General features: G+C 46.1%; 1 pseudogene across 1 annotated transcript; it reads left to right on the top strand.

The window, feature by feature from the left end:
• The first annotated feature begins 1,807 nt into the window (after positions 1–1,807).
• On the top strand, positions 1,808–5,498 carry LOC311101494 (tetratricopeptide repeat protein 9B-like; annotated as a pseudogene). The gene is made up of 2 exons: positions 1,808–2,270; positions 5,470–5,498. The product of its transcript is annotated as a tetratricopeptide repeat protein 9B-like (transcript).
• The last annotated feature ends 20,222 nt before the right edge of the window (positions 5,499–25,720 follow it).

A 25,720-nucleotide genomic window follows, 5' to 3' on the forward strand; every position in this document is an offset into this window, starting at 1 on the left:
ATAAATGTATTATATTTATTTAGAGCACGATGAGACAAGGAAATCCCGGCCGGCCAAACCCACCCCTAACCTGGACGACGCTGTGCCAATTGTGCGCTGTCCCATCCGGTCTCCCGGTCACGGCCGGCTGTGACACAGCCTGGGATCAAACCAGAGGCTGCAGTCGCTCCTCAGCACTCATTGTTGAATTTGCGATTTCCAACTTGTGTAAAGTTTATGTCCAATGGCCGATGAGCACCAACACGTTTTATCGATAATTTCTCTTCATATGACAAGGATTGAAAAGGATTCGCTAGTAGATTGTCGACTTGATTCTTGATGATGACTGCTTGTCTGGCTTTCAAGCTAAGATCTTGAAAGTATGGTGTTGACATGATCAGTCCAATCAAAGCTATGGTAGATATAACGGGATTTGACATCATTTTATCTGTGGCCAATGACCTTGAGCCTTCTTGGATGGGCACTTCTAATGTAAGTCTATGGCAGCACCCAGGGGGCTTGAATTTTCTAGCTCTACCAGTAGATTTTGCGGTGAGGTATTGTCCCCATGAGTGACAGAAGACTGAGCCAATCACAGCGCATCTAGAGAACATCACCAACCCCTACACTCCGTATTTTCCGCAGGCTGCTCCACCACCACAGAAAGCACTGAGCTAGTCTGAATCACCTGCATTTTGGAGCTGCCTTCCTAAAGAAAGCAAAAAAGAAAGGGAGATACCTAGTCAGTTGTACAACTGAATGCATTCAACTGAAATGTGCCTTCCACATTTAACCCAACCCCTGTGAATCAGAGAGGTGTGGAGGGCTGCCTTAATCGACCTCCCCGGCAACAGTGGGTTAACTGCCTTGCTCAGGGGCAGAAGGACAGATTTTTAGCTTGTCAGCTCTGGGATTCGATCCAGCAATCTTTCGGTTAATACCGGCCAGGCTACCTGCTGAGACCATGTTTGTATGCAGCTTTATTAACTCAATGATTTTTGTTTTGATTTTTTGATTGTTTGCAAACTGATATGTGACACGTATTAATGCCAAAATAACATGCAAAACCTGCCCTGAATGACAGGTCGCCACTGCATGGCTGTGTGTGTGGCTGAAATAGCCGAATCCACTAATTTGAAGGGGTGTCCACATACTTTTGTATGTATAGTGTATATGGAATAGTCTTGAGTTCATTGATTTCATTTGCGCAATTGACAAGTCTTGCCATTTGGATCATAGAAGAGGGCATAGGCCTGCTACAATCATATTGCTGATTACAGGTTTTAAAACGACAGATTTGTAGAAGAGATTTAGCCTCTATCCCCGGCATATTCATACAGTAATTTCAACTCCTGGTTATAAATGTTGGTGTGCTTTTATTTTCCGTTTCTTTCCACAAATCCACTGTGACGCTTGATTGATAATATAAATCCAAGCGAAGATTGTTTACAGCTTTGAAGTGCAAGATCGGACTGAACTCCGCACGACTCCTCCTTTTCCCACAATGCATCGCGCGCGAGCCTGAGTCCGCTGGCTGTGGTGCTGAAACGGCGTGCGGGGGGCTCGAGCGCAGACACACAATCAAAGGCATCCTCTCGCGCGATGGTCAAAAATAGATAGAAGAAGAGGGCTTGTAATTCAGGAATCCAAGCCAATTATTTGTTATTTTTATATAATATACAATTTACGGTAGTCTGAATTTGTGTAAGCTGTTTTGATAGCTTATAGCCTATTTGCGCGGTGCGTGCTAGGTTTTTAGACAGCCCTCTCACTATATTCTCTCGCTCTCATCTTTATTGTTGTTGCCTACCAGTCTGGCGCATTCTTTATGCACAGCACGCTGCTCCAGTCCACTCCGAGAAAATAGACCTTCGCGTCGGAACAGCATGGCCCGGTCCAGTCGCGCCCACTGAGAGAGATGGAAGCCAAGCAGCACTCCATAAAGAGCCTGAAGAGCTACCCAGAGGCGGGGGGCCGGAGCCTTGCGGCGGCGGCGGGAGACGTCGGCGTTGGAGGGTCTCGTGCCGGCTCCGCACAGATGGAGATGGAGGCAAACATACAGAAAGCCATTGACTTCAAGGTGGAGGGCCACCGCTGCTACAAGGAGAAGAAATTCCGGGAAGCGATAGGGAAGTACCACCGGGCTCTGCTGCAGCTGAAAGGGGTACATTTAGTGGATGGAAGTACGGGCTCCGAGGTCAACCTCCTGAGCCAAGCCGCGGTCAAGCTTACGGAGGAGCAGCGGAGAACCGTGGAGATCACGGAGATCGAGTGCTACGACAGCCTGACAGGTGAGTAACGTTAGCTAGCCTAGTCGGTGTTGTTGCTCAGCGTCGCGGGTCCACGCAACGGAGGAGACCCCCGCTCTTGAGGTTCTTGAGCATGGACAGCTCGTATGCTGAGATTGAACCACTGCTGCCATTGTTCATTCCGGTTCACGGGGTTAGGAAGGAACTAGTTTAGACAATTAGCCAGTGTCAAGCATAATTTCCGCTGCTGTGAAGCCTGTATGGGGTTGGTTAATAAGAATAGACTTAATAATACATCCATTGCGCTTTGCACAATGGACAGCACCATGGTGCTGAATATAGACGGTTAGATGGCGAATGTGTCCATATTTTTAATTGTGTGATATTCCTGTAATTTCAACGTGAAATGTATTGCCAATCTCGATTAAAGGTCCAATGCAGCCATTTTTATCTCAATATCAAATCATTTCTGGGTAACCATTAAGTACCTTACTGTGATTGTTTTCAATTTAAAAAAGAAATAAAAAATAGCTTCTTAGCATAGAGCAATTTCTCAAGCAAGAATTTTGCTATGACAGTCTGGGAGTGGTTTGACTGGGGTGGAAAAAACAGAATACTAGCTGTTATTGGCAGAGAGGTTTGGAACTCTCTTTCTTATTGGTCTATTAACTAATTTACCGCCTAGTGATGTCACCAGCCAGGCCAAAACTCTATCCCACCAAAACAGGCTGAAATTTCAGGCAGTCTTTTTGAAAAGCTCTTACACTAAAAGGGCATTATCATTTTCAAAATGTCACAGTATTATTCCAACCTCATAGTGTGGAAATATATATAAAACACAGGAAAATTACGTTTTTGACTGCACTGGGCCCTAATCATTATTTTATTAGTAACCTGAACACAGGTTAATTATAATACCATATCGTTTGTGTGCTAGACTCGTTTTTGCCTCAAGCCATGTCTTCCTCTTGTGATTCTTATCAAGGTTTTTTTTCACTGTCTCTCTATTTGTTGTGCTCCATTCAAGTTAATTTTTGCTTCTCTTGATTCCAAACCTTCTCCCCCAGTTAATTCCTTTTAATAGCCACGGGGGAAACCAGTGATTTGATAGTGATCAGCTGTAGTCAGTGGAAAGGTTATATTAGCAGGAGTGGAGAGGTGTACATCCTGTGGAAAAGGGACACAAATACACACAGTGGGAGCCTGGGGTTATATGCTGCCATTTCATCCAACACATGATGCCTCCCACAGTGCAGCTGTGTTGTTACAAAAACAGTTCACGTGCTCTGAGGTGGAAAAACATGGTGCGGACCATCCCAATTTTCATGGATCCTAAAATTACCTCACAAATACAAGTAATACGGCACTATGGCTACGTTTACACAGGCAGCCCAATTCTGATATTTTACCCAATTATTGACAAAAGAGCTGATCTGATTGGTCAAAAGACCAATTAGTGAAGAAATATCAGAATGGGGCTGCCTGTGTAAACGCAGCCAGTGATTTGAAACTCACAGCACTTTGTATGGTTAGAATAATTGACAATATTAGGAGTATTTTCTGGTCAGCATCGTCATGTCTGTCATCAAGGTTAAGCTCTCTATCAAACCAACCACAAGTGTCAGTTAAATAGGCTATGTATGTGTAATGTAATTCGAAAAGATAAACTGATATCTTACTCAGATAAACGTAATATCTCTAACAATGAGATTTGAGTAAAGCTGAGCTTACAGATATTTGTTATTGGTAATTATTTGAGTAAGAAATAGGATAATCTATTCAACAGATGTGAGTGTAAGAGATTGTCTACTGCCAGATAATCTATGAAACAGATGTATGAGATTTGATTCTAACAGATACAGTAGTCTGTCTGGCAAATGTGAGTTGGCCTATAGGAGATTAGATGCGTCTGTGGGTCTAATGATGACAGGATAAAATATTGTTTACCACTGTGACAGTAGTCTGTCTACGTGGGAGTATGGCTAAGATGTTACGTAATGCATTGTGAGATCTATTTGGTGAGTGATATACTATGATATACTTTATGGTGCTGTCTTGTTCATTTTGTTGACTATCTACGAGGATTCAGCACCCCTATTATTTAGAAGAATCTCTGATTCAGCATGCCATTTTCACTATAAGATATTCTAAAAAAACGGTTAACGTGAAACATAAAATGGGTTAAAGGCAGGTTGGGTTGCTGTGGTGCTGGCAGTGTCTCTCTGTGTTCTGGCTCCGCTGGGTCCTGGCTCAACTGGCGTGACAGGCTGAAGGTCGGCTCTCTCTGCCCCGTCTTATGACCCTCTGTCTGGGCCCTGTGGGGGAGCTACCCTGGCGTGAAGGAGAAATAGAGAGGGAGGGAGGGGGATGGAAAGAGAGGTTAAAAGAAAGAAGGGGAGAATAGAGGAAAATAGGAGGTTAAAAGACATAGGGAGTGTAAACGAGAGCGAGAGAGAGAAGAAGAAAGATAAAAGGAGGAGGGAAAGCGAGTTCAGTGGGTGATGGGGGCATATTTACCATGGCAACCATCACTGGGCCTTTTCATTTACGTCATTTAGCAGACGCTCTTATCCAGAGCGACTTACAGTTAGTGAATACATCTTTTTTTTATACTGGCCCCCCGTGGGAATCAAACCCACAACCCTGGCGTTGCAAACGCCATGCTCTATCAACTGAGCTACATCCCTGCCGGCCATTCCCTCCCCTACCCTGGACGACGCTGGGCCAATTGTGCGCCGCCCATGAGTCTCCCGGTCGCGGCCGGCTGCGACAGAGCCTGGATTCGAACCAGGATCTCTAGTGGCACAGTTAACACTGCGATACAGTGCCTTAGACCACTGCGCCACTCAGGAGACGTTTCCTGTTGTTATTCTCGTGTCCATCACCTCATTCCGCTCTCACTTCTCACAATAACAAAGACCCATACACACAGGGATTGTTGGATATTTTGGGACCTCTCCCTCATTCTCAGTGTTTTATTTTAGAATAAAAATACATTATTCAAACACATTTCATAAGACTGGAGACCTCTCCACTCTACCAACGGTCTGGCTAGCCAGAGTCTTGCTGGACAGAAGGTGGCCCCTGTGTTGATGAGTGAGGCAGTGTTTTGATTGGCCAGCTGTCTTAGTCTCTGACGCATGATACAGGGGCAACAGAGTGGACAGCCTCACCACCAGTGCTTCTGTGTGTGTGTGTGAGTGTGTGTGTGTGTCTGTGTGCGTGATTCTGTTTGTCTCAGCAATCGTACCTCTGAAGAACAGCAGCTAACCAAGGGGGTGTCTGATATGGAGGAGGGTGGGGGTGTACATATTGCTTCTCGCCCTGCCATTACCACAGTGCCCATGCTGACATTGCTGTGTGTGTGTTGTCTGTTTTTTGTAGATGTATGTGCAAGCTTATTTTGTGTGTGTGTGTGTGTGCGTGCTTGACTTTTGTTGTGACAAGGACAGTCTTTCCTCCCTATTGTGTGTCTTGTGCCAGTCACAACTCCTTTTTAAATGACATGGCTACCCAACAAAAGCGGCCAGAGGTTTTCACTAAATACAGTGATTTTGCCGTAAGCATGGCGCAGACAGGGATTGTGTTTGTTACTGAGATTCAAGACAGGAGAGAAGCCGACATCAAAGGAGACAAGTAATGATAGAAAGAGACAGAAGAAACTGTGAGAGAATGACAACAAAATAAAGAACTGCAGAGAGAGAGAGAGAGAGAGAGAGAGAGAGAGAGAGAGAGAGAGAGAGAGAGAGAGAGAGAGAGAGAGAGAGAGAGAGAGAGAGAGAGAGAGAGAGAGAGAGAGAGAGAGAGAGAGAGAGAGAGAGAGAGAGAGAGAGAGAGAGAGAGAGAGAGAGAGAGAGAGAGAGAGAGAGAGAGAGAGAGAGAGAGAGAGAGAGAGAGGTGCATACAGTGTTGTTACCTGATTCTGTCTGAGAGAGAGCCATTGAGATGAATGGTCTACAGTGGCTTGCGAAAGTATTTTTCCTATTTTGTTACCTTACAACCTGGAATTAAAATAGATTTTTGGGGGGCTTGTATCATTTCATTTACACAACATGCCTACCATTTGAAGATGCAAAATAATTTTTTTTGTAAAACAAACTAGAAATAAGACAAAAAAACAGAACTTGAGCGTGCATAGTTATTCACCCCCCCCAAAGTCAAAACTTTGTAGAGCCACCTTTTGCAGCAATTACAGCTGCAAGTCTCTTGGGGTATGTCTCTATAAGCTTGGCACATCTAGCCACTGGGACTTTTGCCCATTCTTCAAGGCAAAACTGCTCCAGCTCCTTCAAGTTGGATGGGTTCCGCTGGTGTACAGCAATCTTTAAGTCATACCACAGATTCTCAATTGGATTGAGGTCTGGGCTTTGACTAGGCCATTCCAAGACATTTAAATGTTTCCCCTTAAACCACTCAAGTCTTGCTTTAGCAGTATACACTTCCCTTGACTTGCAAAGGGGGTGAATACATATGCACGCACCATTGTCCTGCTGGAAGGTGAACCTCCTTCCCAGTCTCAAATCTCTGGAAGACTGAAACAGGTTTCCCTCAAGAATTTCCCTGTATTTAGCGCCATTCCTTCAATTCTGACCAGTTTCCCAGTCCCTGCCGATGAAAAACATCCCCACAGCATGATGCTGCCACCACCATGCTTCACTGTGGGATGGTGTTCTCGGGGTGATGAGAGGTATTGGGTTTGCACCAGACATAGCGTTTTCCTTGATGGCCAAAAAGCTCAATTTTAGTCTCATCTGACCATAGTACCTTCTTAAATATGTTTGGGGAGTCTCCCACATGCCTTTTAGCGAACACCAAACATGTTTTCTTATTTTTTTCTTTAAGCAATGGCTTTTTTCTGGCCACTCTTCCATAAAGCCCAGCTCTGTGGAGTGTACGGCTTAAAGTGTTCCTATGGACAGATACTCCAATCTCCGCTGTGGAGCTTTGCAGCTCCTTCAGGGTTATCTTTGGTCTCTTTGTTGCCTCTCTGATTAATGCCCTCCTTGCCTGGTCCGTGAGTTTTGGTGGGCGGCCCTCTCTTGGCAGGTTTGTTGTGGTGCAATATTCTTTCCATTTTTTAATAATGGATTTAATGGTGCTCCATGGGATGTTCAAAGTGTCTGATATTTTTTTATAACCCAACCCTGATCTGTACTTCTCCACAACTTTGTCCCTGACCTGTTTGGAGAGCTCCTTGGTCTTCATGGTGCCGCTTGCTTAGTGGTGCCCCTTGCTTAGTGGTGTTGCAGACTCTGGGGCCTTTCAGAACAGGTGTGTTTATATATACTGAGATCATGTGACACTTAAATAAAGTCCACCTGTGTGCAATCTAACTAATTATGTGACTTCTGAAGGTAATTGGTTGCACCAGATCTTATTTAGGGGCTTCATAGCAAAGGGGGTGAATACATATGCACGCACCACTTTTCCGTTATTGATTTTTTCGATTCCATTTCACCAATTTGGACTATTTTGTGTATGTCCATTACATGAAATCCAAATAAAAATCCATTTAAATTACAGATTGTAATGCAACAAAATAGGAAAAACGCCAAGAGGGATGAATACCTTTGCAAGGCACTGTATTTGCCATCGTCCTTGTTAAAAGAGCCAAAATGCTGTTTCCCCATGGGGCTGTGGGACTGTGTCTAAGTGGGTTACACCAGGCAGTCTGTCTGTAGCCACTCTGGAAATGGTGCTGCAACATGTTGGCCAGAGGGAGACTGTCAGCCACGCAGGTTGACGATTTTGGGATGAATCATGTTCTGCAGACAGCACACACCCACCCAAACCACATACTGTGCTCACAGATACATATGATAACAGCCAATATACTAACAGTTTTTCCACTGTTCTGTTCATACATGGCACTCAAAGCACTTCCCAAAAATGAGACCCTATGAGCAAAAGACGTTGAAAAGGCGTGGAAAACACGTATTTTCAACGTTTTGTGCTCACTGTTTTGTGCTCACTGGGGAGGAAGAATATAAAACAGCAGGAAGCAGTTGCTGGATTATTAGATCATTTGAGACAATACAGATTATCTGAATAAGCAAAGAGAAATGTTCTGTAGAGCACAGACGTCAATGTAAAAAAAATGAGTCAGGTCCAAACTCCTTTTGTGAGGGAGATTGAACCATCTTTTCCTTGGCCCATTTCCTCTGATCTCTGACTCAATTATTCCTTTGTTCCGTGTGATTGGCTCGATCAGTGCGCGAGTCATGAGTCACAGCCTTGGGTTGCAGCAGTAGCAGCGGCACAACGTCATGAGCGGAACCGCTTGTTTCGTAACACCCAACACCTTTTATTCACCCATCAGGATGTTTCGTAACACCCAACACCTTTTATACACTGTTCTCGAATGCTCTTCTTACTGCTATGATGATCCAGAAACTTCCACCCACTTGTGTGTGTGTGTGTGTGTGTGTGTGTGTGTGAGCTGTACCACTCAGCAGCAGATCCATCCATAGCCCTTTCAGGAGACTGGCTTTCTTTTAGACACAATGCATTAAGCCAAAGAGCTGCGATGAGGGCATGGTTTAGACTGTGTATTATTTCATTGATGTCCATTAACATTTTGCTGTGGTATGTTTATACTAATCCATGAGGCTCCTAGAATGCTCATGGGGTTCATTTACAACTAACTGGAGGTAGTGGGTGTATCAACACGACCTCCATTAGCTCCATCACTGGCCAGTGTGTGTGCGTGCGTGTGTGTGTGTGTGTGTGTACGCATGCATGTGTGTATCCGTGACTGATGCAAAGGGTCAATATTTCTCACCACATCCATTGCCACTCAGGGCTATTACGTTGAGGCCATCGATGAACTCGTGACCCTTGACTTGCAATTACAGGCCCCCATAGTAACGAGACTTCAATGAGCGTGTAGATACAGTATCATCAGCATCTGTTTCTCCCCAGACAAGGAATAGACAACCAACAGTCTTAGAATAATTAGATAAAAGTCAATTAACTGGGAGTTCCATTTGGCTCCCAGTGCCGCTACACTTCCCCAACAATCTTTAGATTTATGACATCACTCTCTAATCTTAATCTCATTCCAGAAGGGAACGGGGGTATAATACTGTCAGAGGATGCGCCAAAATGGCACCCTATTCCCTATATAGTGCACTACTTTTGACCAGGTCAAAAATAGTGCACTATATAGGGAATAGGGTGCCATCTAGGACACAGACTTAGTCCTCAGTGCTATATAATACTGCAGAGGGGGTGCTATCTATCACGAGGCCTAGCCTACTATACAGTCCAGTCAGCCCCCTCTTATAAAACCAGAGTGGAGCAGGGAAAACACCTCCCTTTCACCCACTGCCAATAACGTCACTAGAGGAGGAGATGAAGGGGGAAGAGGGAGAGCAAGGGAGAGACAGGGGGAATGAGGTGTATGGGAGAAGAGGAGGAGGGTGTAGGGGAAAGTATTCTGTATGGGGAGGGAGAAGGGAGTTGAAGGGAAATGCGAGGGTGAATTATTTGGGGGAGGAGGAGAGAGGAAGGTGAGGGTGAAAAGGAGGAATGGAGGATGGTGTTTTGCCTTGGTTCGTATGTTGGCTGTTCCGGGGTTGCGTGGTTGTATGAGAGCCATGGGCGCGTTATGCCAGGTCTGCAGATGGCATGGCATCACTGTGGGGGCTCGACTGGGCACACTGTACTCTCCTCTTTACCGTTCCATTGCAGCCAAGAGAGAGGGAACGAGAGAGAGAGAAAGAGAGAAAGGGAGTGGGTCAGGGAGCCAAGAGAAGGTGCGCTTTGCGTGAAGAGGGGGAGGGTGTGGGAAAGAGAGCCAGAGAAACTGGACAGGGTGTTAAGGGAACTGTTAAATATGAAGGGATTAGAAGAGAGAGATGGAGAGAGAGAGGGGGAAGAAAAGAGTGAGGTGACTTTGGTGGACCTTTTTGACCTCTGGGAGGAGGCGGGAGTATGTTACATCGTTCTTCGTTGCTGCATTTGCTTATCATTTTTCATTGTAAGTATGGTGATGAGAAATCCCATCCAAGGCTAACGGTATTATATCATTGCCCTGGCAGAGCTAGAGTGATCTTGTCATGGCAGTAAATAAGATCCAGTCATCTGCAAAGGAGGGAGGGAGGGCCTTTTTTAGTCCTCAGTTGAAAGTCACACCATTAGCTTAGAGGAAACTGAAACAGATGCCCTCTCTGTCACTCTGAGAGAGAGAGAGTTTTTATAAAACCTTTATTTTATACTCAAGTGTTAACACAAATAATGGCACACTGCCTTTTCAAAAATGAAACAACAAATGTCATTCCTAAATAAAAATGAAAACAAAAATATATACATTCAACTCATTTCATCAACAAAAAATAGTTTCCCCTCCTCCACAAAACAAACCGCTCCTTCGTAGGCCCACTTCTCCTCAAACAATGGGATATCTTTTACAGCAGAGAAGAACTCAAAATCCACTTTTATTCTCGCTTTCACTAATCCTTTAAAAACACATCTTACATCCTGCCCATATCCCGTTTCTATCTTATGTTTCCTACTCAGAAAAATTGACATCTTAGCTTGTCCCAAAATAAAAATCTCCCCTACAGCTGTAAACAAAGACTCCAGCATTTCCAAGAGAGGTTTTATCCTCTCACACGCCATAAAACAGTGAAAATGTGTTTCTCTTATATTACAAAAAGGACATCCATCTCCAACATCTGAGTTAATAACAGATACAAAAGCATTAACTGCAATGATGCCATGCAAAACTCTCCATTGCATATCCCCAGTATCCTTTTGTAACGGTGGTTTGTACAGTGCTCTCTATGCTGGCTTTACCTTGTCATCAATGCCCAATTTTACCCTCCATGGAGTGTCTTTTCTATTTTTCAATGTATCTTTATTCAACACCTTGACACACACCCTATGTAAGTCTTTCCCATTCACCTCATCCAAACCCACCTCTTCCAACCCTCTCAAATCCAGTAATAATGCCTTTCTTTCTGACTCTGGGATATTGGGTGTAATCCCTAGTCTTGGAAATGAGACGTTTTCATCTTGTACCTTCTTCTTGTGACTATTCAGCATACCCCACTCTTCTGCTGACAGAGCCATCCTGCAGCTTCCCAGCAGTTGTCCGACAATCCTTTCCGACCTCACCCCCAAATGTTCAGCCACCCGTCTTCCATCCATTAAGGCGGGCCCAGCCATGGCCATTACCTGTTTTAAGGTGATGATTTTGCCCTTCACCAGAATCTTGGAGAAATGTGGAACAGCTGCAGTTGTACAATCCAGTCTTGCCCCATACACCAGATGTTCCTCCAACAGCCAATGCACTGACTCCGCTGAAGTTCGTCTGGACACCTTCATTATGCTCCACACCCTAAGAAGGCCTCTGTAAAACGGAGGTACTCCCTCCCTAGAAATCTGGCTACTATCAACCAAAAATAAAGCCTTCTTTAAACCTAATCCCCCAACCTGCTGTAATACAAGACCTGCCACCCCTCTCCAAACCACATTTTCCGGTCCATAAAGCAACCTTTGAATAAACTGAAACCGGAAAGCAGCAGCCCTACTAGCAAGATGTACAAGACCTTGTCCCCCCTCCTCTTTTGACAAATACAAAACACTTTGTGGAACCCACTGATATTTATCCCAAAATAAATCTACAATAATCGCCTGTATCTTAGCCAGAAGGCCAGATAGTACCTCTAAAACTGACAACCGATGCCACAGTGCAGAGGCAATCACATTGTTAACTATAATAGTGCGCCCCCTATATGACATACGAGATAACAACCAACGCCATATCCTCATCCTCCCTTCCACCATTTCAACCACCCCAATCCAATATTTTCCATTGTCCCCTCATCTCCTAGGTACACTCCAATATACGTAAAACCTCCCTTACACCATTCCAGCTCCCCTGGCAAAGCCATGATCCCTCCAGACCATTCTCCAATCTGTAAAGCACAACTTTTTTCCCAATTTACCTTAGCAATGGCATATAACATTCCCGACAAAGAACATCCCTGCCTAATACCTCTACACACTTTAAAAGGAGCACTCAAACCACCGTTAACTTTCAATACACTTTCAATGTCACCATATATCACCTTTATCATGGCAATAAAACCAGAGCTGAAACCAAACGCCTCAAAAGTGTGCCATAAGTACTGATGTTCAACTCGGTCAAATGTATTTTCCTGATCAATTGAAATTAGACCAGCATCCACCCCAATAGCCCTAGAGACGTCCAAAAAATCCAGAATCAGAGAAAAGTTATCCCCTATCTGCATGCCAGGAACACAGTAGGACTGGTCCGTATGATTTGCCCCATCACCTCCCTCAGCCTGTTGGACAAAGCCTTTGACAGGATCTTAAAATCAGTGCACAATAAAGCCACCGGCCTCCAGTTCTTCACCTCCCTAGGTTAACCCTTTTTGGGCAGTAGGGTGAGGACAGCCCTTCTGCAGCTTATTGGTAGTAACCTCCGGTTAAACTATCATTAACTACTGCTAGCCAATCCTCTCCCAACATAGCCCAAAAAGACTTAAAAAAGTCAACGGGAAGCCCATCAATGCCTGGTGCCCTTCCATTTTCCATGCCTTTTAATGCAGTGTATAGCTCCTGCAAAGACAATGGTTGCTCTAGCTCAACCTGAGCTTCTGCAGCCACCTGTGGGAGCCCATCAAGGAACTGCTGTGTCACTGTTTTATCATCTTTGTACTCACACTTGTAGAGCTCAGCATAGAACTCTACTGCCCTCTTTCTAATTTCACTAGGGCTAGTGAGCTCCTGTCCAACAGCTGATTTGAGACAATGAATAATTATTCTTTGTCCATTCTTTTTCTCTAAACCAAATAAAAATTTGGATGAGGCATCCATTTCAGAGATTCCCTGAAACGTACTTCTCACCAGTGCCCCCTGTGCTCTGATACCCAGCAGGTCTGCCAATGCAGCTTTTTTCCTCTTGAGGGCCTGAGTATGGCCTCGATCTCCTGTGGTCTCAACCAACGTCATGAGTTCCACTATTTCACCCCTTACATTCTTCCTCTTACTCCTCGGTACTTTGAAAACAGCTGCTTCCTTTTCCATTATTTCAATCTCCTCTTGACCTCCAATTTCATTTTCCAGCACCACCTCAGCGACGGCAGTCGCAATCTCACCGACTGTTTCCCCTCCTTCTTTGTTCTGATCTACCACAATTGCCCCCGTATCCACACTGCCTTCCTCTCCTACTTTTCCAACCACATCTACCCACCTTCTCCCTTCCCCTGCACCCTTAGCATGTTCATCCCTTTGCGGTGGTGCATTAGCTGCACCAGCACTAGAGCTGCTACCAGACTCTGCGCGCTCGTTCTCGTGACAATTACGTACCAAATGCCCCTCTCTTCCACAGCCAAAGCATTTCATTGATTCAGTAGAAGCGTAGAAGTCATAATCAAATCCATCAATCTTAAAACTGAATGCTAAATTCAGTTAATCAATGTCCTTTAAAAAAATCATATGCACTTATCTCCTATGACATGTTTCAGCAAAGGAGATTTGCATCCAAAAAGAACCTTCTTTATTGTAGATACAATTTGACCATGACGAGATAACTCTCGCTCCAACACTTCATCTATAACAAATGGTCACCCTGAACACCCGGTCGCAGCAGGAATCTTTACTCCATGCCGCCGACTAAGTTTTCCTAACTCCAAACTTCCACGAATGGCCATTGCAACCAGCCCCACCCGCTGGTTGTCCCCTCGCGAAAAACGACCTCAACGATCCCACCACCCCTATACGTGCTTAGTGATAGTTAGACAAGATAACCTTAAAACAACTAAACTAATCAATATATATATATATATATACAGTGGGGAGAACAAGTATTTGATACACTGCCGATTTTGCAGGTTTTCCTACTTACAAAGCATGTAGAGGTCTGTAATTTTTATCATAGGTACACTTCAACTGTGAGAGACGGAATCTAAAACAAAAATCCAGAAAATCACATTGTATGATTTTTAAGTAATTAATTTGCATTTTATTGCATGACATAAGTATTTGATACATCAGAAAAGCAGAACTTAATATTTGGTACAGAAACCTTTGTTTGCAATTACAGAGATCATACGTTTCCTGTAGGTCTTGACCAGGTTTGCACACACTGCATTAGGGATTTTGGCCTACTCCTCCATACAGACCTTCTCCAGGTCCTTCAGGTTTCGGGGCTGTCGCTGGGCAATACGGACTTTCAGCTCCCTCCAAAGATTTTCTATTGGGTTCAGGTCTGGAGACTGGCTAGGCCACTCCAGGACCTTGAGATGCTTCTTACAGAGCCACTCCTTAGTTGCCCTGGCTGTGTGTTTCGGGTCGTTGTCATGCTGGAAGACCCAGACACGACCCATCTTCAATGCTCTTACTGAGGGAAGGAGGTTGTTGGCCAAGATCTCACGATACATCCTCCCCTCAATACGGTGCAGTCGTCCTGTCCCCTTTGCAGAAAAGCATCCCCAAGGAATTATGTTTCCACCTCCATGCTTCAAGGTTGGGATGGTGTTCTTGGGGTTGTATCATCCTTCTTCTTCCTCCAAACACGGCGAGTGGAGTTTAGACCAAAAAACTATATTTTTGTCTCATCAGACCACATGACCTTCTCCCATTCCTCCTCTGGATCATCCAGATGGTCATTGGCAAACTTCAGACGGGCCTGGACATGCGCTGGCTTGAGCAGGGGGACCTTGCGTGCGCTGCAGGATTTTAATCCATGACGGCGTAGTGTGTTACTAATGGTTTTCTTTGAGACTGTGGTCCCAGCTCTCTTCAGGTCAATGACCAGGTCCTGCCGTGTAGTTCTGGGCTGATCCCTCACCTTCCTCATGATCATTGATGCCCCACGAGGTGAGATCTTGCATGGAGCCCCAGACCGAGGGTGATTGACCGTCATCTTGAACTTCTTCCATTTTCTAATAATTGCGCCAACAGTTGTTGCCTTCTCACCAAGCTGCTTGCCTATTGTCCTGTAGCCCATCCCAGCCTTGTCTACAATTTTATCCCTGATGTCCTTACACAGCTCTCTGGTCTTGGCCATTGTGGAGAGGTTGGAGTCTGTTTGATTGAGTGTGTGGACAGGTGTCTTTTATACAGGTAACGAGTTCAAACAGGTGCAGTTAATACAGGTAATGAGTGGAGAACAGGAGGGCTTCTTAAAGAAAAACTAACAGGTCTGTGAGAGCCGGAATTCTTACTGGTTGGTAGGTGATCAAATACTTATGTCATGCAATAAAATGCAAATTAATTACTTAAAAATCATACAATGTGATTTTCTGGATTTTTGTTTTAGATTCCGTCTCTCACGGTTGAAGTGTACCTATGATAAAAATTACAGACCTCTACATGCTTTGTAAGTAGGAAAACCTGCAAAATCGGCAGTGTATCAAATACTTGTTCTCTCCACTGTATATACACACCAAAACCCAATAGAGTGAAAATAATTCCAGTCGCTCTCACAATCACTCCTGCTTCACGACTCACTCCCAGCATGCACTCCAACGAGAGAGAGAGAACATACAGTGTTCTTGGTCGACAGCTACCGTAATGAGAATTTGTAAGAATCATTTGTGCATATCTAACACACTGTGCTCGAGTGGACAGGAGAGACAACTTGGTATTTATCCAGAAAGCTGCATGTCTGTCACGATCGTCAAAAGGAGGAGACCAAAGCGCAGCGTGTTGAGCGAACATCGTAGACTTTATTATAAAGAAACCACGATCAAAACAACAAACCAAATATGACGAAAGTGAAGTTCAATACTGATAAATACTAACAGCAACAAGGAAACAAAAACCCACCAAACCAAGGTGAAACCACACAGTATAAATATGGCTCCCAATCAGAGATAACGAGCCGACAGCTGACACTCGTTACCTCCGATTGGGAGTCATATGACTAAATCAACATCAAAACCAAACATAGAAATGAAACAACTAGATCCCACATAGAACTACACCCAAATGAAAATGACAACCCTGGCTCACTACTAAGAGTCCCGGAGCCAGAACGTCACAGTACCCCCCCCTAAAGGCGCGGACTGCGACCGCGCCTCACAACCCCACAATAGGGGAGGGCTGGGTGGGTGTTGCTCCCCGGAGGCGGTTCCGGCTCCGGGCTTGACCACCACCCCACTATAGTTACTACCCGCTTTCTTAACCTCCTCCCAATGACCACCCTCCACTTAAACCCACCTGGATTAAGGGGCAGCACCGGACTAAGAGGCAGCACCAGGCTGAGGGACAGCACCGGACTAAGGGGCAGCACTGGACTAAGGGGCAGCACTGGACTAAGGGGCAGCACCTGACTAAATGGCGGATCCTGGCTGGCTGGCTCTGGCGGATCCTGGCAGGACGGCTCTGGCGGATCCTGGCTGGACGGCTCATGGCTGGCTGACGGATCTGGCTGCTCATGGCTGGCTGACGGATCTGGCTGCTCATGGCTGGCTGACGGATCTGGCTGCTCATGGCTGGCGGAAGGCTCTGGCTGATCCGGTCTGACGGAAGGCTCTGGCTGCTCCTGTCTGGCGGAAGGCTCTGGCTGATCCTGTCTGGCGGAAGGCTCTGGCTGATCCTGTCTGGCGGAAGGCTCTGGCTGATCCTGTCTGGCGGAAGGCTCTGGCTGATCCTGTCTGGCGGAGAGCTCTAGCGGCTCCGGTCTGGCGGACGGCTCTGAAGGCTCATGGCAGACGGGCGGCTTTGCAGGCTCAGTACAGACGGGCAGTTCAGACGGCGTTGGGCAGACGGACAGTTCAGACCCCGTTGGGCAGACGGCAGACTCTGGCCGTCTGAGGCGCACCGTAGGCCTGGTGCGTGGTGCCGGAACTGGAGGTACCAGGCTGAGGACACGCATCTCAGGGCTAGTGCGGGGAGAAGCAACAGGGCATGCTTGGCCCTGGGGACGCACCGTAGGCCTGATGCGTGGTGCCGGAACTGGAGGTACCGGGCTGAGGACACGCATCTCAGGGCTAGTGCGGGGAGAAGCAACAGGGCATGCTTGGCCCTGGGGACGCACCGTAGGCCTGATGCGTGGTGCCGGAACTGGAGGTACCGGGCTGAGGACACGCATCTCAGGGCTAGTGCGGGAAGCAGCAACAGGGCATGCTTGGCCCTGGGGACGCACATAAGGCCTAGTGCGGAGAGCAGCAACAGGCCGGGCTGGGCTGGCGACGCGCACCGTATCCCTGGTGCGAGTGGCCGGAACAGGCCGGGCCGGGCTGGCGAAGCGCACCGTATCCCTGGTGCGTGGAGTAGGAACAGGCCGGGCTGGGCTGGCGACGCGCACCGTATCCCTGGTGCGAGTGGCCGGAACAGGCCGGGCCGGGCTGGCGAAGCGCACCGTATCCCTGGTGCGTGGAGTAGGAACAGGCCGGGCTGGGCTGGCGACGCGCACCGTATCCCTGGTGCGAGTGGCCGGAACAGGCCGGGCCGGGCTGGCGAAGCGCACCGTATCCCTGGTGCGTGGAGTAGGAACAGGCCGGGCTGAGCTGGCGACGCGCACCGTATCCCTGGTGCGAGTGGCCGGAACAGGCCGGGCCGGGCTGGCGAAGCGCACCCTATCCCTGGTGCGTGGAGCAGGAACAGGCCGGGCTGGGCTGGCGACGCGCACCGCATCCCTGGTGCGAGTGGCCGGAACAGGCCGGGCCGGGCTGGCGTAGCACACCGTGGACCTGGTGCTTGGAGTAGGAACAGGCCGGTCCGTACCGGGAACACACACCACTGGCCTCAACCGAGGATCAGGAACGGGCCGGACCGGACTGGCAACACACATCAGTCCTTCACGCCGTGCCACACACACTTCCCTCCCTCTACTCGCCAATGGCTCCCGTACTCCGTTAGCCTTCTCTCCTTTTCTCCCTGTGGCAGCCTCCTGCTGCCCAGCCGCCCAAGCCATGTGCCCCCCCCAAAAAATTTTTTGGGGTTGCCTCCCGTCCTTCCGACGATGGCCCTGCCGATGCCGTTGCTCCTCTCGCCGTCGCCTCTCCACCGTCTCGTTCCATGGTCGGCGATCCATACCATCCAGGATCTCCTCCCACGTCCAGGACCCTTTACCGTCCAACAGTTCCTCCCATGTCCAGACCCTTTGCTCCTGGACGCGCTGCTTGGTCCTTTTATGGTGGGTTTTTCTGTCACGATCGTCAAAAGGAGGAGACCAAAGCGCAGCGTGTTGAGCGAACATCGTAGACTTTATTATAAAGAAACCACGATCAAAACAACAAACCAAATATGACGAAAGTGAAGTTCAATACTGATAAATACTAACAGCAACAAGGAAACAAAAACCCACCAAACCAAGGTGAAACCACACAGTATAAATATGGCTCCCAATCAGAGATAACGAGCCGACAGCTGACACTCGTTACCTCCGATTGGGAGTCATATGACTAAATCAACATCAAAACCAAACATAGAAATGAAACAACTAGATCCCACATAGAACTACACCCAAATGAAAATGACAACCCTGGCTCACTACTAAGAGTCCCGGAGCCAGAACGTCACAATGTCAATATAGGCGGGATCCACACTATGTTCCCTCAGCCCTATGTCCCCTCAACCCTATGTTCCCTCAGTACCCACTGAACCAAATTCAGTCAAAATTGGCACAAATTATTATTGTTTTAAGGTAGAAAATGCTGATTATTTTAGTATCTACATATGTAATGGTATACACGGAGTATACAAAACATTAAGAACACCTGCTCTTTCCATGACATACAGTGCATTCGGAAAGTATTCAGACACCTTGACTTTTTCCAAATTGTTTTACTTTACCTCCTTATTCTAAAATTTATTAAATTGTTTTAATTCCTCATCAATTGTCAAATCCACTTCCATCAGTGTAGATGAAGGGGAGGAGACAGGTTAAAGAAGGATTTTCAAGCCTTGAGATGATTGAGACATGGATTGTGTATGTGTGCCATTCAGAGGGCGAATGGGCAAGACAAAAGATTGAAGTGCCTTTGAACGGGGTATGATAGTAGGTGCCAGGCGCACCGGTTTGTGTCAAGAACTGTAATGCTGCTGGGTTTTTCACGGTGAACAGTTTCCCGTGTGTATCAAGAATGGTCCACCACCCAAGGACTTCCAGCCAACTTGACACAACTGTGGGAAGCATTGGAGTCAACATGGGCCAGCATCCCTGTGGAACGCTTTCGACACCTTGTAGTCCATGCCCTGAGATTGTTCTGAGGGCAAAAGAGGGGGTGCAACTCAATATTAGGAAGGTGTTCCTAATGTTTGGTATACTCAGTCTATATGGAACCTACTGAATATGGTCAATCACTATGACCTTGACCTTGTGTCAATATTACTGCAGCCTGAATGGCATTTTCAGAGATTTGTATTTTCTTTATCTTAGCATCTACTCAAGTAATTTTTATAATGATTGGCTTACATATGTAAAATTATTTGGCCTACCAACTGGGCAAATACAGGTTGAATCAACGTTGTTTCCACGTCATTTCAACCCCAAAAATTCAATGTATGATGTTGAATCAACCTGGAAAACTGATTGGATTTGAAAAGGGTAATCAAAGTAAGGGAATGTCATATTTTTTCACCCAACTTTTTACCTAAATCCAATGACACGGTGACATTTTTTGTTGAATTCACATTAGTTGACAACTCAACTAAATATAAATCAAACCTAAATGTTGAACTGACATCTGTGCCCAGTGGGTATGACCCACTGAAATATTGAATCATTAGTGACCGGAAACAGATTTGAGTTGAATAAGTGGTTATTTATCTCTGCATTTAAAGAAGCTATTTCAATCATATATTTGGCACAAATAAGCAAGGCCATTGGACTGGCTAAAAAGGAAGGTCAAGGTCACTGTGACCGGAAATGTACACTGAACAAAAATATAAACGCAACATGCAACAATTTCAAAGATTTTACTGTTACAGTTCATATAAAGGAAATCAGTCAATTGAAATAAATTCCTTAGGCCCTAATCTATGGATTTCACATGACTGGAAATACAGATATGCATCTGTTGGTCACATATACCTTAAAAAAACAAATGGGCTAGGATCAGAAAACCAGTCAGTATCTGGGGTGACCACCATTTGCCTCATCAGCGTGACACATCTCCTTCGCATAGAGTTGATCAGGCTGTTGATTGTGGCCTGTGGAATGTTGTCACACACCTCTTTGCGAAGTTGCTGGATATTGGCGGGAACTGTAACATGCTGTCGTGAACGTCGATCCAGAGCATCCCAAACATGCTCAATGGGTGACATGTCTGGTGAGTACGCAGGCCATGGAAGAACTGGGACATTTTCAGCTTCCAGGAATTCTGTACAGTTCCTTTCGACATGGGGCTGTGCATTATCATGCTGAAACATGAGGTGATGGCGGCGGATGAATGGCACGACAATGGGCCTCAGGATTTTGTCACGGTATCTCTGTGCATTCAAATTGCCATCGATAAAATGCAATTGTGTTCATTGTCCGTATCTTATGCCTGCCCATACCATAACCCCACCGCCACCATGGGGCACTCTGTTCACAACGTTGACATCAGCAAAACACTCGCCCACACAACGCCCGGTCATCTGCCCGGTACAGTAGTTCAAACCGGGATTAATCCTTGAAGAGCACACTTCTCCAGTGTGCCAGTGGCCATTGAAGGTGAGCATTTGCCCACTGAAGTCGGTTATAACGCCAAACTGCAGTCAGGTCAAGAACTTGGTGAGGATGACGAGCACGCAGATGAGCTTCCCTGAGACGGTTTCTGACAGATTGTGCATAAATTCTTTGGTTGTGCAAACCCACAGTTTTATCAGCTGTCAGGGTGACTGGTCTCAGACGATTCCGCAGGTGAAGTCGGATGTGGAGGTCCTGGGCTGGCATGATTACACATGGTCTGCAGTTGTGATGCCGGTTGGACGTACTGCCAAATTCTCTAAAACGACGTTGGAGGCTGCTTATGGTAGAGAAATTAACATTCAATTCTCTGGCAACAGCTTTGGTGGTCGTTCCTGCAGTCAGCATGCAAATTACACGCTCTCTCAAAACTTGAGACATCTGTGGCATTGTGTTGTGTGACAAAACTGCTCATTTTAGAGTGGCCTTTTATTGTCCCCAGCACAAGGTGCACCTGTGTAATGCTCATGCTGTTTAGTGACGTTATCCACCTAGCCAGGCCAGCCTTCTCTCTTTCTCTGCTGCACACTGATGTCCAGTTAATTCACTTGCTGAATGCCACAACAACATCACAGTACCACACCAGGGACCCAGACATACAGTATAGTCCCCTCTAGTCCCCTCACTTCAACATACACACACACACACTGCTTGTAACCACATGCAAATTGAGAAATGGGCAATGGACATGGCACTGATGTACAGTAAAGTCATATGAGTAGGGCTGTTGCGGTGACCATATTACCGCCACAATGGCAGTCATGAGTCAGAGTCACAGTAATCTCCTCTTATGCACTCTGGACATGCGTTGGTAGTACCCAACTATCATCAGGTCACTTTGAGGATAATACAGTGCCACCGACGCGGCCCGCTACCAAGGACTGTGAGCTCTCCTTCTCCGTGGCCGACGTGAGTAAGACATTTAAGCGTGTTAACCCTCGCAAGGCTGCCGGCCCAGATGGCATACCTAGCCGCGTCCTCAGAGCATGCGCAGACCAGCTGGCTGGTGTGTTTACGGACATATTCAATCTCTCCCTATCCCAGTCTGCGGTCCCCACAATCTTCAAGATGGCCACCATTGTCCCTGTACCCAAGAAAGCAAAGGTAACTGAACTAAATGACTATCGCCCCGTAGCACTCACTTCTGTCATCATGAAGTGCTTTGAGAGACTAGTCAAGGATCATACCGTACCTGCCACCCAAGACCCACTTCAATTTGCTTACCGGCCCAATAGATCCACAGACGATGCAATCGCCATCACACTGCACACTGCCTTATCCCATCTGGACAAGAGGAATACCTATGTAAGAATGCTGTTCATTGACTATAGCGCAGCATTCAACACCATAGTACCCTCCAAGCTCATCATTAAGCTTGAGGCCCTGGATCTGAACCTCGCCCTGTGCAACTGGGTCCTGGACTTCCTGACGGGCCGCCCCCCAGGTGGTGAAGGTAGGAAACAACACCTCCACTTCGCTGATCCTCAACACTGGGGCCCCACAAGGGTGCGTGCTCAGCCCCCTCCTGTAATCCCTGTTCACCCATGACTGTGTGGCCAAGCACGCCTCCAACTCAATCATCAAGTTTGCAGACGACACAACAGTAGTAGGCTTGATTACCAACAATGACGAGACAGCCTACAGGGAGGGGGTGAGGGCTCTGGGAGTGTGGTGCCAGGAAAATAATCTTTCACTCAACGTCAACAAAACAAAGGAGATGATCGTGGACTTCAGGAAACAGCAGAGGGAGCAACCCCCTATCCACATCGACGGGACCGCAGTGGAGAAGTGGAAAACTTAAAGTTCCTCGGTGTACACATGACTGACAAACTGAAATGGTCCACCCACACAGACAGTGTGGTGAAGAAGTCGCAACAGCACCTCTTCAACCTCAAGAGGCTGAAGAAATTTGGCTTGGCACCAACTTATTATTTTATTTGTATTTTTTGTTTACCCCTTTTTCATGGTATCCAATTGATAGTTACAGTCTTGTCCCATCGCTGCAACTCCCATATGGACTCGGGAGAGGTGAAGGTCGAGAGCCGTGCGTCCTCCGAAACACAACCCAGCCGAGCCGAACTGCTTCTTGACACGCTTTCCCGCTTAACCCGGAAGCCAGGCACACCAATGTGTCGGGAGGAAACACTGTACACCTGGTCAGTGTGCCACAGGAGTTACTAGTGCGCAATGGGACAAGAATACCCCTGCCGTCCTCTGTAGCTCAATTGGTAGAGCATGGCGCTTGTAACGCCAGGGTAGTGGGTTCGATCCCCGGGACCACCCATACGTAAACATTTATGCACACATGACTGTAAGTCGCTTTGGATAAAAGCGTCTGCCAAATGGCATATTATTTTTTATTATTAAACCCTCCCCTAACCTGGATGATGCTGGGCCAATTGTGCGCCACCCCATGGGTCTCCCGGTTGCGGCCGGCTGCGACAGTGCCTGGACTCGAACCAGGATCTCTAGTGGCACAGCTAGCACTGCGATGCAATGCCTTAGACCACTGCACCACTCGGAAGGCCCTCACAAACTTTTACAGATGCACAATTGAGAGCATCCTGTCGAAATCACTGGCCACTTTAATAAATGGAACACTAGTCACTTTAATAATGTTTACAGATCTTGCATTACTCATCTCATATGTATATACTGTATTCTATACTATTCTACTGTATCTTAGTCTATGCCGCTCTGACATTGCTCGTCCATATATTTATTTACTTAGATTTGTGTGTATTGGGTATATGTTGTGAAATTGTTAGATATTACTTGTTAGCTATACTGCACTGTCGGAGCTAGAAACACAAGCATTTCGCTACACCCGCAATAACATCTGCTAAACACGTGTATGTGACCAATAAAATTAGATTTAATTTGACATCAATGCAATGCTATCGAAAATCACATCAAACACTTATCATCAAAACAGTATGTTCTTTTAAAACTCACCTCACTGTGATGATCAATTTGAAGAAAGAAGTTCAATGGGATGAGTGGAAAACATGGTCATTGGGGATGTTGTTTCAAAGCCTAACGCAATGAAATAGACAGCGCTTTCTGATTAATTCAAAACATCCATATGCATATTAGAGCTTATGCATAGGCCTAGATATGGGCCCAAGACAACAACAAAAAAAACTTAATTAAAAGAATGATTGTGCCGTTCTACAACACATAGCCTACCACATATTACTCATGGCAGAAAAACATACAGTGGCTTGCGAAAGTATTCACCCCCTTTGGGATTTTTCCTATTTTGTTGCCTTACAACCTGGAATTAAAATTGATTTTTGGGTGGTTTGTATCATTTGATTTTCACAACATGCCTACCACTTTGAAGATGCAAAAGAAAAAATGTTGTGAAACAAACAAGAAATAAGACAAAAAAACTGAAAACTTGAGCGTGCACAACTATTCTTTTTTCTGGCCACTCTTCCATAAAGCCCAGCTCTGTGGAGTGTACAGCTTAAAGTGGTCCTATGGACAGATACTCCAATCTCCGCTGTGGAGCTTTGCAGCTCCTTCAGGGTTATCTTTGGTCTCTTTGTTGCCTCTCTGATTAATGCCCTCCTTGCCTGGTCCGTGAGTTTTGGTGGTTGGCCCTCTCTTGGCAGGTTTGTTGTGGTGCCATATTCTTTCCATTGTTTAATAATGGATTTAATGGTGCTCCGTGGGATGTTCAAAGTTTCAGATATTATTTTATAACCCCACCCTGATCTGTACTTCTCCACAACTTTGTCCCTGACCTGTTTGGAGAGCTCCTTGGTCTTCATGGTGCCACTTGCTTGGTGGTGCCCCTTGCTTAGTGGTGTTGTAGACTCTGGGGCCTTTCAGAACAGGTGTATATGTACTGAGATCATGTGACAGATCATGTGACACTTAGATTGCACACAGGTGGACTTTATTTAACTGATTATGTGACTTCTGAAGGTAATTGGTTGCACCAGATCTTATTTAGGGGCTTCATAGCAAAGGGGGTGAATACATATGCACACACCACTTTTCTGTTATTTATTTTTTAGATTTTTTTTCATTTCACTTCACCAATTTTGACTATTTTGTGTATGTCCATTACATGAAATCCAAATAAAAATCCACTTAAATTACAGGTTGTAGTGCAAGGCACTGTAAAACAAATATGATTTAAGATGTCTTTGGTACATAATTGTTCTATCCTATACTCCAAAATTAAACAAATTCAGAGTTAGCCTAAAATTATAGTGAATTTGTATTTGATTTTGAATAGCCTAGTAATAGGGCATGTTTTCATAAATAATAGGCTGACACATTACCTTTAGCGACAGAATATCTCACCACCGTACGTTTCCATCTCTTCCCCACTCTCCTTCATTCCTTTCGCCAGTGCCAGAGAGAGGGCTGTCGACAGTTTAATTAAATAGGTTTTGTTGTGAAAACATGTTACTATTAATTTCCCCGAACAGATTTCACTTGGTTTCCCAAATGAAGCACTGGGTAGCTGCAGGAACAGGGTTGGAGAGCCCATGGCGTACAGCGTTTGGGAGCAATACCACCTGTTGCGCAGTGAGAGGCTGCATGCTCCTCAAACAGTGGTTGATGTGTGGAGTGAAATAACTGGAGTAGCCTATGCTGGCATGAGTGAAAAACGAACCGGCGGGAAAGTGGCCTCCATTCGCTATTCGAGTGCATACAGATGACATGTCTTTTTCCCCCTGCCCCTGTTCCTGCCCATTTGATAATGGGACATTCTAAATCGAAACTAATTTTACATATTAGTAAAGACAAGATTCAGTTGGGAATAGTCTGATGGGTGAAAATCTGATCATTTGGGCAAGGAACAGAGCGCAAGGTT

Source organism: Coregonus lavaretus, assembly GCF_964263955.1.
Source record: "Coregonus lavaretus genome assembly, chromosome: 26".
Classification (NCBI taxonomy): Eukaryota; Metazoa; Chordata; class Actinopteri; order Salmoniformes; family Salmonidae; genus Coregonus; species Coregonus lavaretus.